Source organism: Erpetoichthys calabaricus, chromosome 7, assembly GCF_900747795.2.
Source record: "Erpetoichthys calabaricus chromosome 7, fErpCal1.3, whole genome shotgun sequence".
Taxonomy (NCBI): Eukaryota; Metazoa; Chordata; class Cladistia; order Polypteriformes; family Polypteridae; genus Erpetoichthys; species Erpetoichthys calabaricus.
In genome coordinates, this window is record NC_041400.2 from 147,151,981 (window position 1) to 147,164,634 (window position 12,654).

General features: G+C 34.6%; 1 long non-coding RNA gene across 1 annotated transcript; it reads left to right on the forward strand.

Moving 5' to 3' along the window:
• The first annotated feature begins 632 nt into the window (after positions 1 to 632).
• LOC127528774 (uncharacterized) lies at positions 633 to 12,415 on the forward strand. The gene is made up of 3 exons (XR_007935388.1): positions 633 to 896; positions 4,771 to 4,862; positions 12,312 to 12,415. It is a non-coding gene; the product is annotated as an uncharacterized LOC127528774 (long non-coding RNA).
• The last annotated feature ends 239 nt before the right edge of the window (positions 12,416 to 12,654 follow it).

Consider the following 12,654-nt stretch of genomic DNA (forward strand, 5'->3'; position numbering starts at 1 on the left):
CTGAGGCCCCTGTTTTGATGGCAAAACAGAAACATACATAGGCATCAGAATGCCCATTGTGCCCATACGTTAAGATGGCGCTTTCCCAAGCATATCATATGCTTTCTCTATATGTCAGAGAAAACTGAAACCACCACCTACTTATTGTCCTGTGTCTTCCTGATGACACTTACTCAGGACACAATGCAGACTCTAGAGTCATTCTGCCTTTGCTAAATCCATAATGATGTGCAGGGAATAGTTTTTTTATATATATCAATCTGTCCTTCACCATTTGTTCCGTAATTTTACTCATGTGTGAAGTTAATGATATGGCTCTATAACTAGCTTGATCTGATAGTTCCTTACCTGAGTTCAACACTGGAACGATTGCTGTTAACTTTCATTTTGAAGGATGGCGACCTGCATTCCAACTTTCGCTTAGCACATCTAACATTAGTTGCAAGTTACTCTCAGGCACATGACTATAAAGTGAATAACATAAGTCAATCATTTCCCGGAGTTGCATGTCTCAAGAACTGAGTGGGACTTTGTAGTAGGTTTGTACTCTTTTGTTGAAAATGTAAGGTTAAAACGCGTAATGTTACGCCAATAAAGCGTGGCATAATCGTAGTGATGTTACTGCGTTTTTTTTCTTTTGCTTTCCCGACGAACCCACGAAACGGTAACCCGCCCACGGAAGCCAATCAAAAACAAGCAAACTGGGCGGGAAAACCGCATACTGTATCTGGCTATACATCTGAACAGGCAGTTGGTGAGAAAAAGACGAACGACAACGACACGAGGGAATCTTAAGTGGCTGAAAGCGACTGATGTTATTCAAGTCCCGCCCGAATCCAGCGGCGTAGCACGGTGAGAGCACACGGATTCATGTTTGGAGAAACGCTTCAGGAAATGTAAATATGTGAAATAAATGTCAAATTGACATAGTCAGATTAAAGATGTTTCTATATTTAAGTTTTATACATAATTTTAATAGCACGTATAAAATGGTGCATATAAAATTTGTTACTATTACTAGACTCTTGATGGCGAAATCGTCCCTAATAGAAGTACGTTTGCGGGGCACATTTAACAAAAGCATGGTTCTTCTGACTCACGGGTAAAGAAAGGGTACTCGGGTTATATCACTACGTTTGGAACTAGTTTACGGGACTATAGGTGTTTTTTTTTATTTAGCACACAAATGTTAGGCATAGCTTACTAGCTGCCTCTATATATAATGATCATTTGAGCCTTCTGTAATGCAATCAAGTGGTTGCTTGAGGAGAGATGGATGTCTTTACTTTCCTACCCGCTTTATTCTAACAGTATCAGAGCATCAGGGAGGCAGTAATCCGTCACGATTAGAAAAATCAGGAGTTGCCAGTCCACCTAATATTCACCTATTTCGGAAGCAGGAGGACTCGGAGTAAGATCAGCCAAGTGTGTGACGAACAATGAGGACAATCGCCTATTTGTAGAGCCGCAGCGCCATGATACAAGTAACCTTAATAATCCTGTGTAGACAGTGGTCACCAAAGTCCACAGGAACTTCTTCCATAGTTACTTCCATTTTTATATGAGGTCGCTATTCTTTTTCTTCATAAGAGGTTTCTATGTTGACTTCATCAATCCACTTCATGTCAGAGTGTACGCCAAAATGTTATAAACTCGAATGAAATGAACCGCAGACAACCACGCATTAAGTAAATGACCGTGTTGTAACTTTCAACTATTTTTCGAGCATGTGCACCCTGCAGAATCAGGATGAATTTTTCAGTTGATCACTAGAGATTGTATTCCATCCATCCAATATCCAACCCGCTACATCCTAACTACAGGGTCACGGTGGTCTGCTAGAGCCAATCCCAGCCAATACAGGGCGTATTATCGTATAATTCGTGGCCTTAAAATGGCGCGTACAATCTCGTTTAAATGATGAAAAATGTTATATTTGGCAGTGATGCATTAATTCATTACGTATTAGTGCTTTCTTAATTTCTGTATTTTCTAGCTTAGAAATACTGCAAAATATTTTTTTAATACACAATATAGAAAGTGTTGTTCGTTTATTTGTATCAATCAGAATTGTCTTCTATAATTTTTGTGCTCTAATCATTCGGTTACTAAATTACAGTTTAATTCAAACCAAGGCAGCAACAATCATTACTAGAACTACGTAGCAGGACCATAAGCCGCAATTATTGAATCACTACTCCGGCTAAGATTGCAACCGATTTTAGGATTCACTTTTTAATGTAATGATTTGTAAATGAGTTTTCCCACCTGTAACTCGCAGAACCTTTTAATGAATATATATTCAGACTGATTGTAAGATATAAGCATTCTTAAAATTCTCAAGAAAAAAGTACTGCAAGAGAAACCGTCTATAGAGACAGTACTACTAAATTCATGCACGATCTACTCAGGGGTCTCCAACGCTTCGCTCGCGAGCTACCTATGCTCAATCCCTTTCCAAGTAGCTCGCCAAAGGGTTAATGAATCCTACATAAATTTGAAAACTCGATTAGTCAAATTAGGGGTGGGCGATCTTTCCAAAAAATCATATCACGATCCACAATCTGAATTGCAATCTATCTTTTCAATGTGGCATACACTTAAGAGAATATCCGGACTCAAACTCATCAAGAACATAAGTAACAATTTATCTTAAATATCAAACAAAGTTGAATTCAATTGTTCTCTCGTTCGCTAGCTAAACGGAGTTAAGGAACACGGCCCGAAGCTGGTGAGTGAGTGAAGAGAGACCCTAACCCCCCACGCCCACGACCCGTTGCGTGGATCTTGGATTCGCGAAAATAAATCAGTACCGCAAGCGAACTATGATACATAGCGAAGTGAGAGAAGTCGCAAAATCAACCTGAATGTTCAAGCAAATTATAGAAAAAAACCTGATCTAAATCCGTTAAGTAGTTCTCTCGTGAAAAGCAGACAGACAGACATTGGATTTTATATATTATATATTAGTAAACCTTCAAAATAATGTGCAGTTAAAGACTTAACAGCATCCACAGCATTTCTGGAGCTTAGTAAAGCCAGATAACTATAAGAATCTTCACCAAGAAGCTCTGAAAATGTCTGCTTTGTTTGGGTCTACATACCTCTGTGAGCCTTTTCTGACATGAATGTCATGAAATCAAAGTTCAGAACAAGACTGACAGATGAACATTTAAATGACTCCATAAGAGTGAACCTAAGTGGATACACTCCACCATATACCTGTCTTGTTGACTCCATGCAGTGCCAGTCATCTGATTAACTAAAAAACAAATCACACATGCAAGACATGTGAATACTCTTGTGAAGTGAAACAGTGACTTGTAGCAAAATGACAAATTAATAAGTAATATCTGTGTATTTGTAATTGCATTGTTTTGTTTTGACAACATTCATGTTTTAATTCAATAGTGTGAGATACACTAGAAAATGCATACAGACATACAAAATGCACTTGCAGGTGAACTAAATATGTTTTTTTGATGTTTTAATTCAAAATGTGAGTTGTAGACACGAATATTTTATAAATGTTATTAGAATAATAACTAATAAAACTATTAGAATAAACGTTAGAAAACATGAGTAGCTCTCGGCCATTTTCATTTTGTAAAAGTAGCTCTCAGATGCCATATCAGTCTCAGCATTTAAATTACAGATGACAACCATCATGTTACCTTAACATACTCTTTTTAGAGCTGAAATTAAAGCTGTTCAATTTTTTTAATAAATTATTTTGGTTATCATCACTTACCAGCTTTTCTTTGCCCTAGTGATTCTTAGGACTGCTGTCATTCTGATCTATTTGTCATTTCATTCCTCTAAATGGAACCTCAGAGTGGGTATACCCATTGCAAATGATAATTCCAGAACCAGAATTTTGTTGTGTTCTGCTAAAAATATGATTCAAGCCTATACTATAATACATTATGACATATATAATGCACAGGGATGGGTGGTCATTTAGTGTGTATCAGATGGATTTTAGTATGCCTTTTTCTATAATAACTATGAGTCCCAAAGGGTTTTTTCTTTGGAATCTTTCTAAAGAAAAAAAATATATATATATATATATATATACTAGGGGCTTACCCCCTGATCGCTTCGCTCACCAACCCCCCTGGCTTGTGCTACGCACCAGCCACTTTGCATCTCTGCCGCTCATGTTGTGAAGAGGGGAGCTGAATGGACCCCAAGGAGACGCAGTCGCTCCTCTGAAACCCCGTCTTAATCAGTGATACAATGGGAAACAAATACAGTTTTTTTTTTTACCTCCTCCGATCAGCTGCTGGCTTGCTGCTGCTGCCATGCCAGGTGATCTGCATCTCGTGCAGCGCTTCAAACATTTAAAAGCCTGTACAGCAGCTGTCTTTGTCATCTACTCTTTGTCTTTTATTTCCGGCCCCAGGTGTGGTTAAATGTCTTGGCACAAAGTCTCGTCTCGCGGAATGTGAGTTCTTGATATTTTATAGTTTAGAATTTAAAAATGGAATAATAATCTGAAAATCTAACAACATCACATTAAAGTTCGATAAATTCTGAGAAGAATGATACCAAACATATTTATGTAGGTTTTAAAATAAGCCTGATTTAAAGCGTGACATAAAATCGTTGCAAAAAAATCGTTGCACTTTTAGGGTTAAGATTTTTATATATAGAGAGCAGGTATATATATATAATTGTCAGCTAAAAATAGTTTGCTATATTGGCACTGTGTTCCTGAGTAAGTGTAACATAGTAATGTTTTGTGTGTGTTGGCTTGCATTTGTCTAGATAATAAAACTGTTGGAGAGGGCTAAATAATGAAGAAGGGGAACAGCATTCATCTGGATAAACTCATTGAAGACTTTAATGTGTTAGAAAAGGTGAGTGTCTGCATTGTATTATAATATTTTATTTTTTTACATTTTTAATTTTTATAAATGTCCACTAAATATATAAACTGAAACCATTTTTTGAGCTGTAGTTTAGTTCTAGAGTTTAGGCACAAATGTTTGCCCCCTATTAGTCTAGTTATGTTAATCTGGTAATAGAAACATATCTGAATGAAAAGAATGTTGTAAGAGAAGAAATCAAATTTTCCATTAAAAATAATGACAACAAGAATACCTGAGGAAAAAAAAAATGTTTGTACCCAGCATATTGTACAGAGTAGTCAATGGGTCAGCACTTATATATATGAAGACACTTCTGAGGTCCTATTCTTCTTCTTGACTATTCAGGTCTGCTGTTGAAATGTATCTGGTGATGCCACCACTGTGTGGTATCAAATGTGAGTCCAGACTCTTTTCATGTCTAGCACCTAGTTGATGGAACTAGCTTCCCACCTCAAATTGAGTTGTGGTCTCCATCAGTCTGTTTAGGAAACATTTAAAGGCTCTTTTGTTTGGTGAATTTCTATCTAATCGATATTAGCTGTTAGGTTTGTAACCTATGAATTATAATTAGGTTGTATTTTGTTCTAAGCTCTTCACTCATAATGATCAATTTTGTATCCTTGTCCTGTAATATATGTTTTCCAAACAGTTCCCCAAACTGATGTTTACTCGATTACGTTGATCTCTTTTGTAATTCGCTTTGGATAAAAGCCTCAGATGAGCAAATAAATGTAAATGTAAATGTAATGGATTGCACCTAGAAGTAATAAACTTATATTGATGTATATATTTTGGTAGATGATGAAAAACATAACAGTAGGCCACAAAATCAATGTAAAAAAGACCAGGAGAAAAACAGGTACAATTTAAAAAAACAGAAGATTAGAAATGAAGCACATAACTACAATAAATATGCTAACCATAATTTAAAGTCAAGAAAATGTAACTAAATATTTCTTTTAAGGTTTTAACAAAGCACACACACAAAGTTTTTGTTTGATATTTATGCCCAATCTGGGACAACTCAGAAGTTTAGAACTCCAACCTTTACTCGTTCACAGAAACAAGGTCACAACATGCTACTTCCTAATGTTACATGACACCAACAGCAAGCACTGCCAACAACAAAATGTTTTATTAGGACTTTAAAATGGCAGTGACCATGGAAAACAAAATGGTGAAGCAGAAGAACAAATAACTTAAAAAAAAAAACTAACCCAAAACAAAAAAGAAAGTAAAGAAATAATTGCACATTTGAATTCAGAGTGGACTAAATAAAGCCTTAGATTGTCAAGAAAAGTCAAATCAAGAGGAAAAACTAGACTAGAAAAAAATTAACTTCTCAGGAAATTATAATTTATAGATAATTGCACATTGGTTGCACATCCAAGCCCCAATGAAGTGAAGAAGAATAATTGAGGTACATTACTGAAAAGATATCTCTAATACATTTTCAGAAAATGATCATTATGATTGCTTCATTGTTTAATGATAGTTGTGAAAAATAGTATAAAACACTCACACATTTTCAGAAAAGGTATCCTTGTTGAAAATCCACATATGTCGGTTAACTGTTTCTTTCCTTTACTCTGTATTGATGTTAAATACTGTAACTTCTAAAATTGCACAACTGGCATTTAATCATAATTTATTTTCTTAAAAAAACCACTGTGGCACTTAATATGCATTGATACACATTCAGTTTGATTTATTTTCTGTACATTTTTTATTAAGCAGACAAAGACTTGATTTGAATATCTTAGTTGCATTGTTTCAGTTTGAAATCATTTGAACAATTTTATTTGAATTGAATGAATGAACTTACTGTACATGGTCTTGCCACATTTATAAGATGAAGAAAGTCGATGATGACTAAGAGGTAAATCTGTTTTAAAGATAACATTTATTTTATGGGGAAATGTAGTTAAATTATAACTTAAATCCAGGGCTGTGGAGTCGGTAGATAAATCCTTCAACTCCGACTCCATCTACTCTGTATTTAATATGCTACGGTATTTTCCATGTTGATTGAAGGAAGGCAACATACACGTCATTTAACTACAGAACTACTGGCTAGGAAGCTGACTCTCTACCATATTGGCCAGTTTAAACAAAAGACAAGAACCCCTGAACACACATCAGGCCATAGCACACACCTCTACCTACCTCATTACACTTGTTTACACTCAAATTAACTTGTTAAACACATTATATCTTAAATAAAATGAAAACACTTTTTGTAATGTACCATAATCCAGATTACAATATGTAAATGTCAGGTTGTATAACAGCTCAGCTGAACTTCACACTAGCAGTAACACAACTATGCACTGGGCTTTATTCTTACATCAGAGAAGTACTTAATTATGACTATTGTTTGTGAAATGGGACATTTGAACTTGCTGTATTTTTTTTTCATTACAATTTAAATTTATTAGGAGTCGGACAGCCAAAGAATACACGTATATCTTTCCACAATTCCGGGTTCAAATAAAGATATTTATTTCTCCCCAACACTTTTTTGTGAACACAGCCAAAAACACACAATTATAACTGCATGATTCTTTTGCACCAAAGCCCAGGGATGCTGCCATCTAGCATATTGGGGGAGAAAATATTCACCAGACAACATCTTCCCCAGTCCTTCATTACACTGGTCTCCTGGATGCGTAAGAATCCCAGTTTAACCCTGTCTGGATTACTAACCCGTGTGTGCCATCCATTACAATCTAAAATGTATTTGAGGCAAGATTCAATCAGTGAGTGATGTCTTCAAGTGTCAGAATTGCTAGTATTCTGCCCTCGCAATTGTGTGTTTGTACAAAGCTAGACACATAGCGAGCAGTAACTCCAGTAAACCCCTTTCCTGTCCAGAGTGAGGTTTTTACTGGCAAATCTTTCATTCCAGATTGTAAAACTACAAAACACAATACAAGAGGTGCTTTCAGTACAATGCTCATAAAAAATAATACATCGAAGATAGAAATACATCTATGAATAAATCAATTAGCTATGTCAATTAAATATCTTGACAAGTACTTACATAAAAATACAGTAATTATTTAAATGAGAAACGTACAGGCATATCTTTGCCAAGGCTTAACATAAAAGTTCTAATGGTGCACTATGTCTGGAACTTCACTAAGCTACTTTTTAAGAATGGTAGATTGGACTAAAAACTTAACTGGCAAAATCATACTTAAAATAATCACTAGGTGGCAAAGTTTCAGACAAAATTATGAACAGAATAGCTAGGTCATGTTTTGGGAATTTTCTACAATCAACCCATTTCGAGCAAACATTGTCATATATCTCTTGAATTGCCTTGGATCTAAATCCCTTCTAACACTTAGACAGAAATATTTGGAATAATAACAGATAGGATAACATATTGATATGAAAAAGTTGTTAAGAATTGATTAATGTCATTATAAACTAATTATGCAGGTATTGTATTAAACCTTTCTTCAGTATGAAAAACCATTTTAGATGGGGCTCTATTGTCATATAGCTTTCTGAGTTTGGTGGTCATTGTGTGCTGAACTTCATGGACTGTCATTGTAACATATTGTATTTGCTTTTTTTCTGGTAGGATTGTGTCTTGTTTACTGCACTTTTTCTTTAAATAAAATAAAAATAACTGAAGAATACTGAAGAAGTATTCTTCAGTTTAATGGATAAATGTGGTAACAAAAAGGGGCAGGCAGAACATGTGAGAGAGATTTGGTGACCCAAGCATTTTAACCCCTTTTTTCACCCACTATTCTCTCAATAAATTTAAGCTTAAACTATAAAGACAGTCCCTAAGAGAATTCTCTTGATATTGAAACCCTTCATGATCATTATCTGGTCAGGCAATTGATCATTGTGCCTGGGCACTGGTGGCTTTTTAAGTTGGAATGACCCAAATTGGCAGAGTCAAGTATCTGCTTTCTAAAATGCTCTAATCTCTCAGAATGACAAAGAGAAACTGGTTTAATGACTATGCAGCTTTACATTCCTTCCACAATGTGCACAATAAGCCATTCTCTGAAGGAGACATGCAAGACCTGTGTATATGACAATGCAAATTATTGTCATCAACAAAGAAATAAAATGTAATAGAAAAAAAAATCTGTCCCAGAACCAAACTCTTAAGGACACTTTATCTGACTGCAGTCAGGAGCAAAGCAATAATGTCTTCTGATATCAGAAAACACTAGTATATCGAAAAACAATATAAAAAATAGGAAATAATTAAAAATAATCCAACTAAATTCTTAACAAATGCATTACTCTTGAAACAGGCTTAATCACTGTCTATGTCTTCTTTTAAAATAAAAAAAATGTAAGGGATTCAATTGGCCAGTATTGCACTCATTTTACAAAAGTATTTTTTTGCAGAATAACATACTGTAATTAGTATTAGTAATTAGCATTAATTAGTCGGTTCCCAAGCTAGGCACCTGTAACACAATTAGCTGATACAGAAGATGGATGAATTCTGATGCTAAACAAAAAGGTTTTTAAAATTAATTGAAGGATGAACTGCATGAAAGTTGCATTTAGTTACCTCAAGTCATCATTTAAAGGTGTAGCTCAGATTGTGTACTATAATTTAGATACAATTTTTGGAATATTAGCATAGAAATTGTAAAATACCGTCTTTATTTTTTTCATATTCTCATTAAACATTGATATCAATGAAGATATGAAAATGGAAAAGTAGATCTTATACGCCACTTTTCTTTCCATTTTCAGTGTTGCAGCAAACTAGGTGTAGTATTGTGATCCCTGTTCTTTAATATTGTGAAATCATTCTGAGAGAGACAGTTTGAAAGTGGCTTATTACCATAGTTCATGTTAATTTTGTTTTGACAATATACAGTATGAGTTGAAAAGTATGGAAGCTTTTAACCAAAATTTTTTCATCAGCTTTTGATGCAGTCACCACATAAACACAGACTTTCATTATTAACACTTTTATCTTGTGGAGTTAAAAACAGATTTACGTGTCTTTGAGCTGAATGAGGAATGATGCAGTCGATCAAATGTAAGGTCAGGTATTAGAATGAGGAGATGAAATGATAGAAAGAATTAATTGCTTTTTAAACTCAGTAATAATAAAGGAATAGAGACTTGGCATTCATTCCCTGATAGTAAAGAGTAAGTCTACTTACTGTACATCCATCCAGGCATCCATCCTATTTCTATCTGGCTTACACAGTTATGGGTCGCACTGCACTGCACGACTGCCAAAACAGCATACTTTCTTGCTCTATACAAATCTCCAAATGCTAAATTTGTGTTTTTCATTTGATTTTTGAAGCCAAACCAATGTTTATTGCTATAACAGCTAAAATGTGATGGACACAGTAAAGGTACATTATGTCATATATTTGAATAGTGCATTGGTGAATGGGATATTGTCTCTTAATCATGCTTAATTGACTACAGGTAATGTCAGTCCAGTTAATTTTCTAATTCTGGATTATTACACAGACGTAGACAATAGCAAAGTCTGATCATTTATGTAAGATACCTTGAAACTAGTACAACTGAGGCTGTTTTACAGTAGTTCTGAACTACTGGATTAATTTAAAATTCATTACTTTGATGCTACACAGGAAGCTTTAATGTTGAAACCAATGTAAAAAGGGAGGGAGAACTTTAAAAAATTGAAGCACCAAGAGTTTGTGACATTTGAAATTTGGATTAATTTGACACTTCAGTTAAATATTATTCTTTAGTAACTTTCTTAATCAACCAAAGACGCAATCATAAATCTTACAGCTTGATTCTCTGATAAACCTGATTCTAAAAGCATGTTAAATTAATTATCTTGGTATTCAGTAATTCAACGATACAAATATAATAATATTTGAATTTGTATTTTATAATTGATTTAAAGCAATTTTTTTTCAGTTCCTGAAGAGAAAATGTGAGTGATTAATTTAGGGCATGCACATAGTGACCCATGATGGTGTCATTCTGTATGTTGATGTTGAAATCCATACAAGATTATTACCTGACCATTTACAAACTTTGATATTTATGAATGGCAATACAAAATTGCTTTTATTATAGTTTGGGTAATGACTTAACAGATACTACTGTTACTGTTAGTTTTTACAGTATATATATGTTATTAACAGAAAAGGGCACAGTATTGATCACTTGAGTGATGGAAGTATTTTTATTAAAAATTTGTTGAATGGGATTTCTGTTTTTGGAGTGGCTTTGAATAGCTTTTGAGTATTGTGAAATTTCACTAGTATTGGTATAAACTAAAATAATTCTGGTATTGTGACATTCCTGGTGCCAAATAATTTTCAGACATTTTTAGTTTAACATCATTTGTTTTGTTTTTTATTTAACACACTAAATGATAAAATAATTTGTTAACATTTTCTAGAGCAATAACAAATAATAATGTTTGATAATCTTGAAGTCAAATAAACTTGTTTTTTATGTATTTTCATTTCTAAATCATCCCCATCATCAACAAACAGTCTGGCTTTCAGTTGCCACGTTGGTGGCTGCCTACAAACAGGTGCTCTCTATCTCTAGGTTTCTATTTTTGGGGGACAACCTTCTGTTTTTTTATGATTATTAACTGATTTATTTAATTATTATCAATATTAAGATTTGGCCTTTGGCTTGTTACTATTAATCTTAAATCACAGCTTTATCATAGACCCGAGCAGTCGGCCTATATCAACAGCTTTTTACATTAGTTGGGAACTTGAAAGTTGGCAAAGGAGGAGCAAAGAGAATTGGAAGAACCTGATAGCTACCTACATCTAAAACATCTGAGAATGTAAGAGACTTTGAGAACATAAAGTGGGATATATTAAATGTTATGCGGTAGCAATATGGTCAATGGTGGCCATTGTACCTTACCGCAGGAGCAGCTTGTCCAACGATGGAAAGAATTCAGAGAAGGGACAAAAGTGAGGTGGGAAGTACTCAGAACTGGCCTATCTCCATAAGTGTGATACATTCATTTGCTTTTTTTTTGCATGAGCAATAAGTGCTTCTTATTAAGCAATTGGGTTGGAACAAAAATCTGCAGTCACTGTGGCCCTCCAAGGAAGGACCTTGCCTGCCCCTGCTCTAGCCCAACAGGATCCAGTAATTATGGTTTGGGCAGGTAGATGGAGTATAATGCTACCTGGGTGCTTTCTTCAAGAGCTATAAAAGTCATGGTCTACTGGGAGATGACCAGTGGGAGACCTAGAGCACATTGGCTGTAGGGGTTATATTTCTTGGCTGTCCTTTTTGTGCCTGGGAATTTCCCCATGAGGTGCTAGAAAAATCTGCTAAGGAATATATAGTGCTTATGTATTAATTTTGTTACGTAATGAAATGTTTATATGTTCATGAACTAGGAAAATTTTGCAGTTGTTAAGTTAAAAGAAATTGTTAGACCAATGTTAATACTTTTCCTTCCTTTAGAAAGCTTTAGAACTTGAGGGAAAGAATAATTTGTTGGAAATAAAGCTTGAAGAAGCCAGCAATCTTTTGAAATTTGGCCAGAATAAAGAATTATCTTTGAAGAAAGGTAAGGGACAGTGACTATTAATTCCAAAATAGAATAATAAATTGGGAATAAGTATGATTTTTATGAGATTGTTTTATTTTGGTGTAATTAAAAAACATACGTTTTCTATTCTGGGCATGCATCACTTCATTGCTATCCAATTATAGAAGCTCTTTTTTAAGCAGTCTTGCATAATGTGCAGAATGGCTATGATACAGTAAGTTTGAAATGCTTCTTCTGGAATCTTCACTATCACAA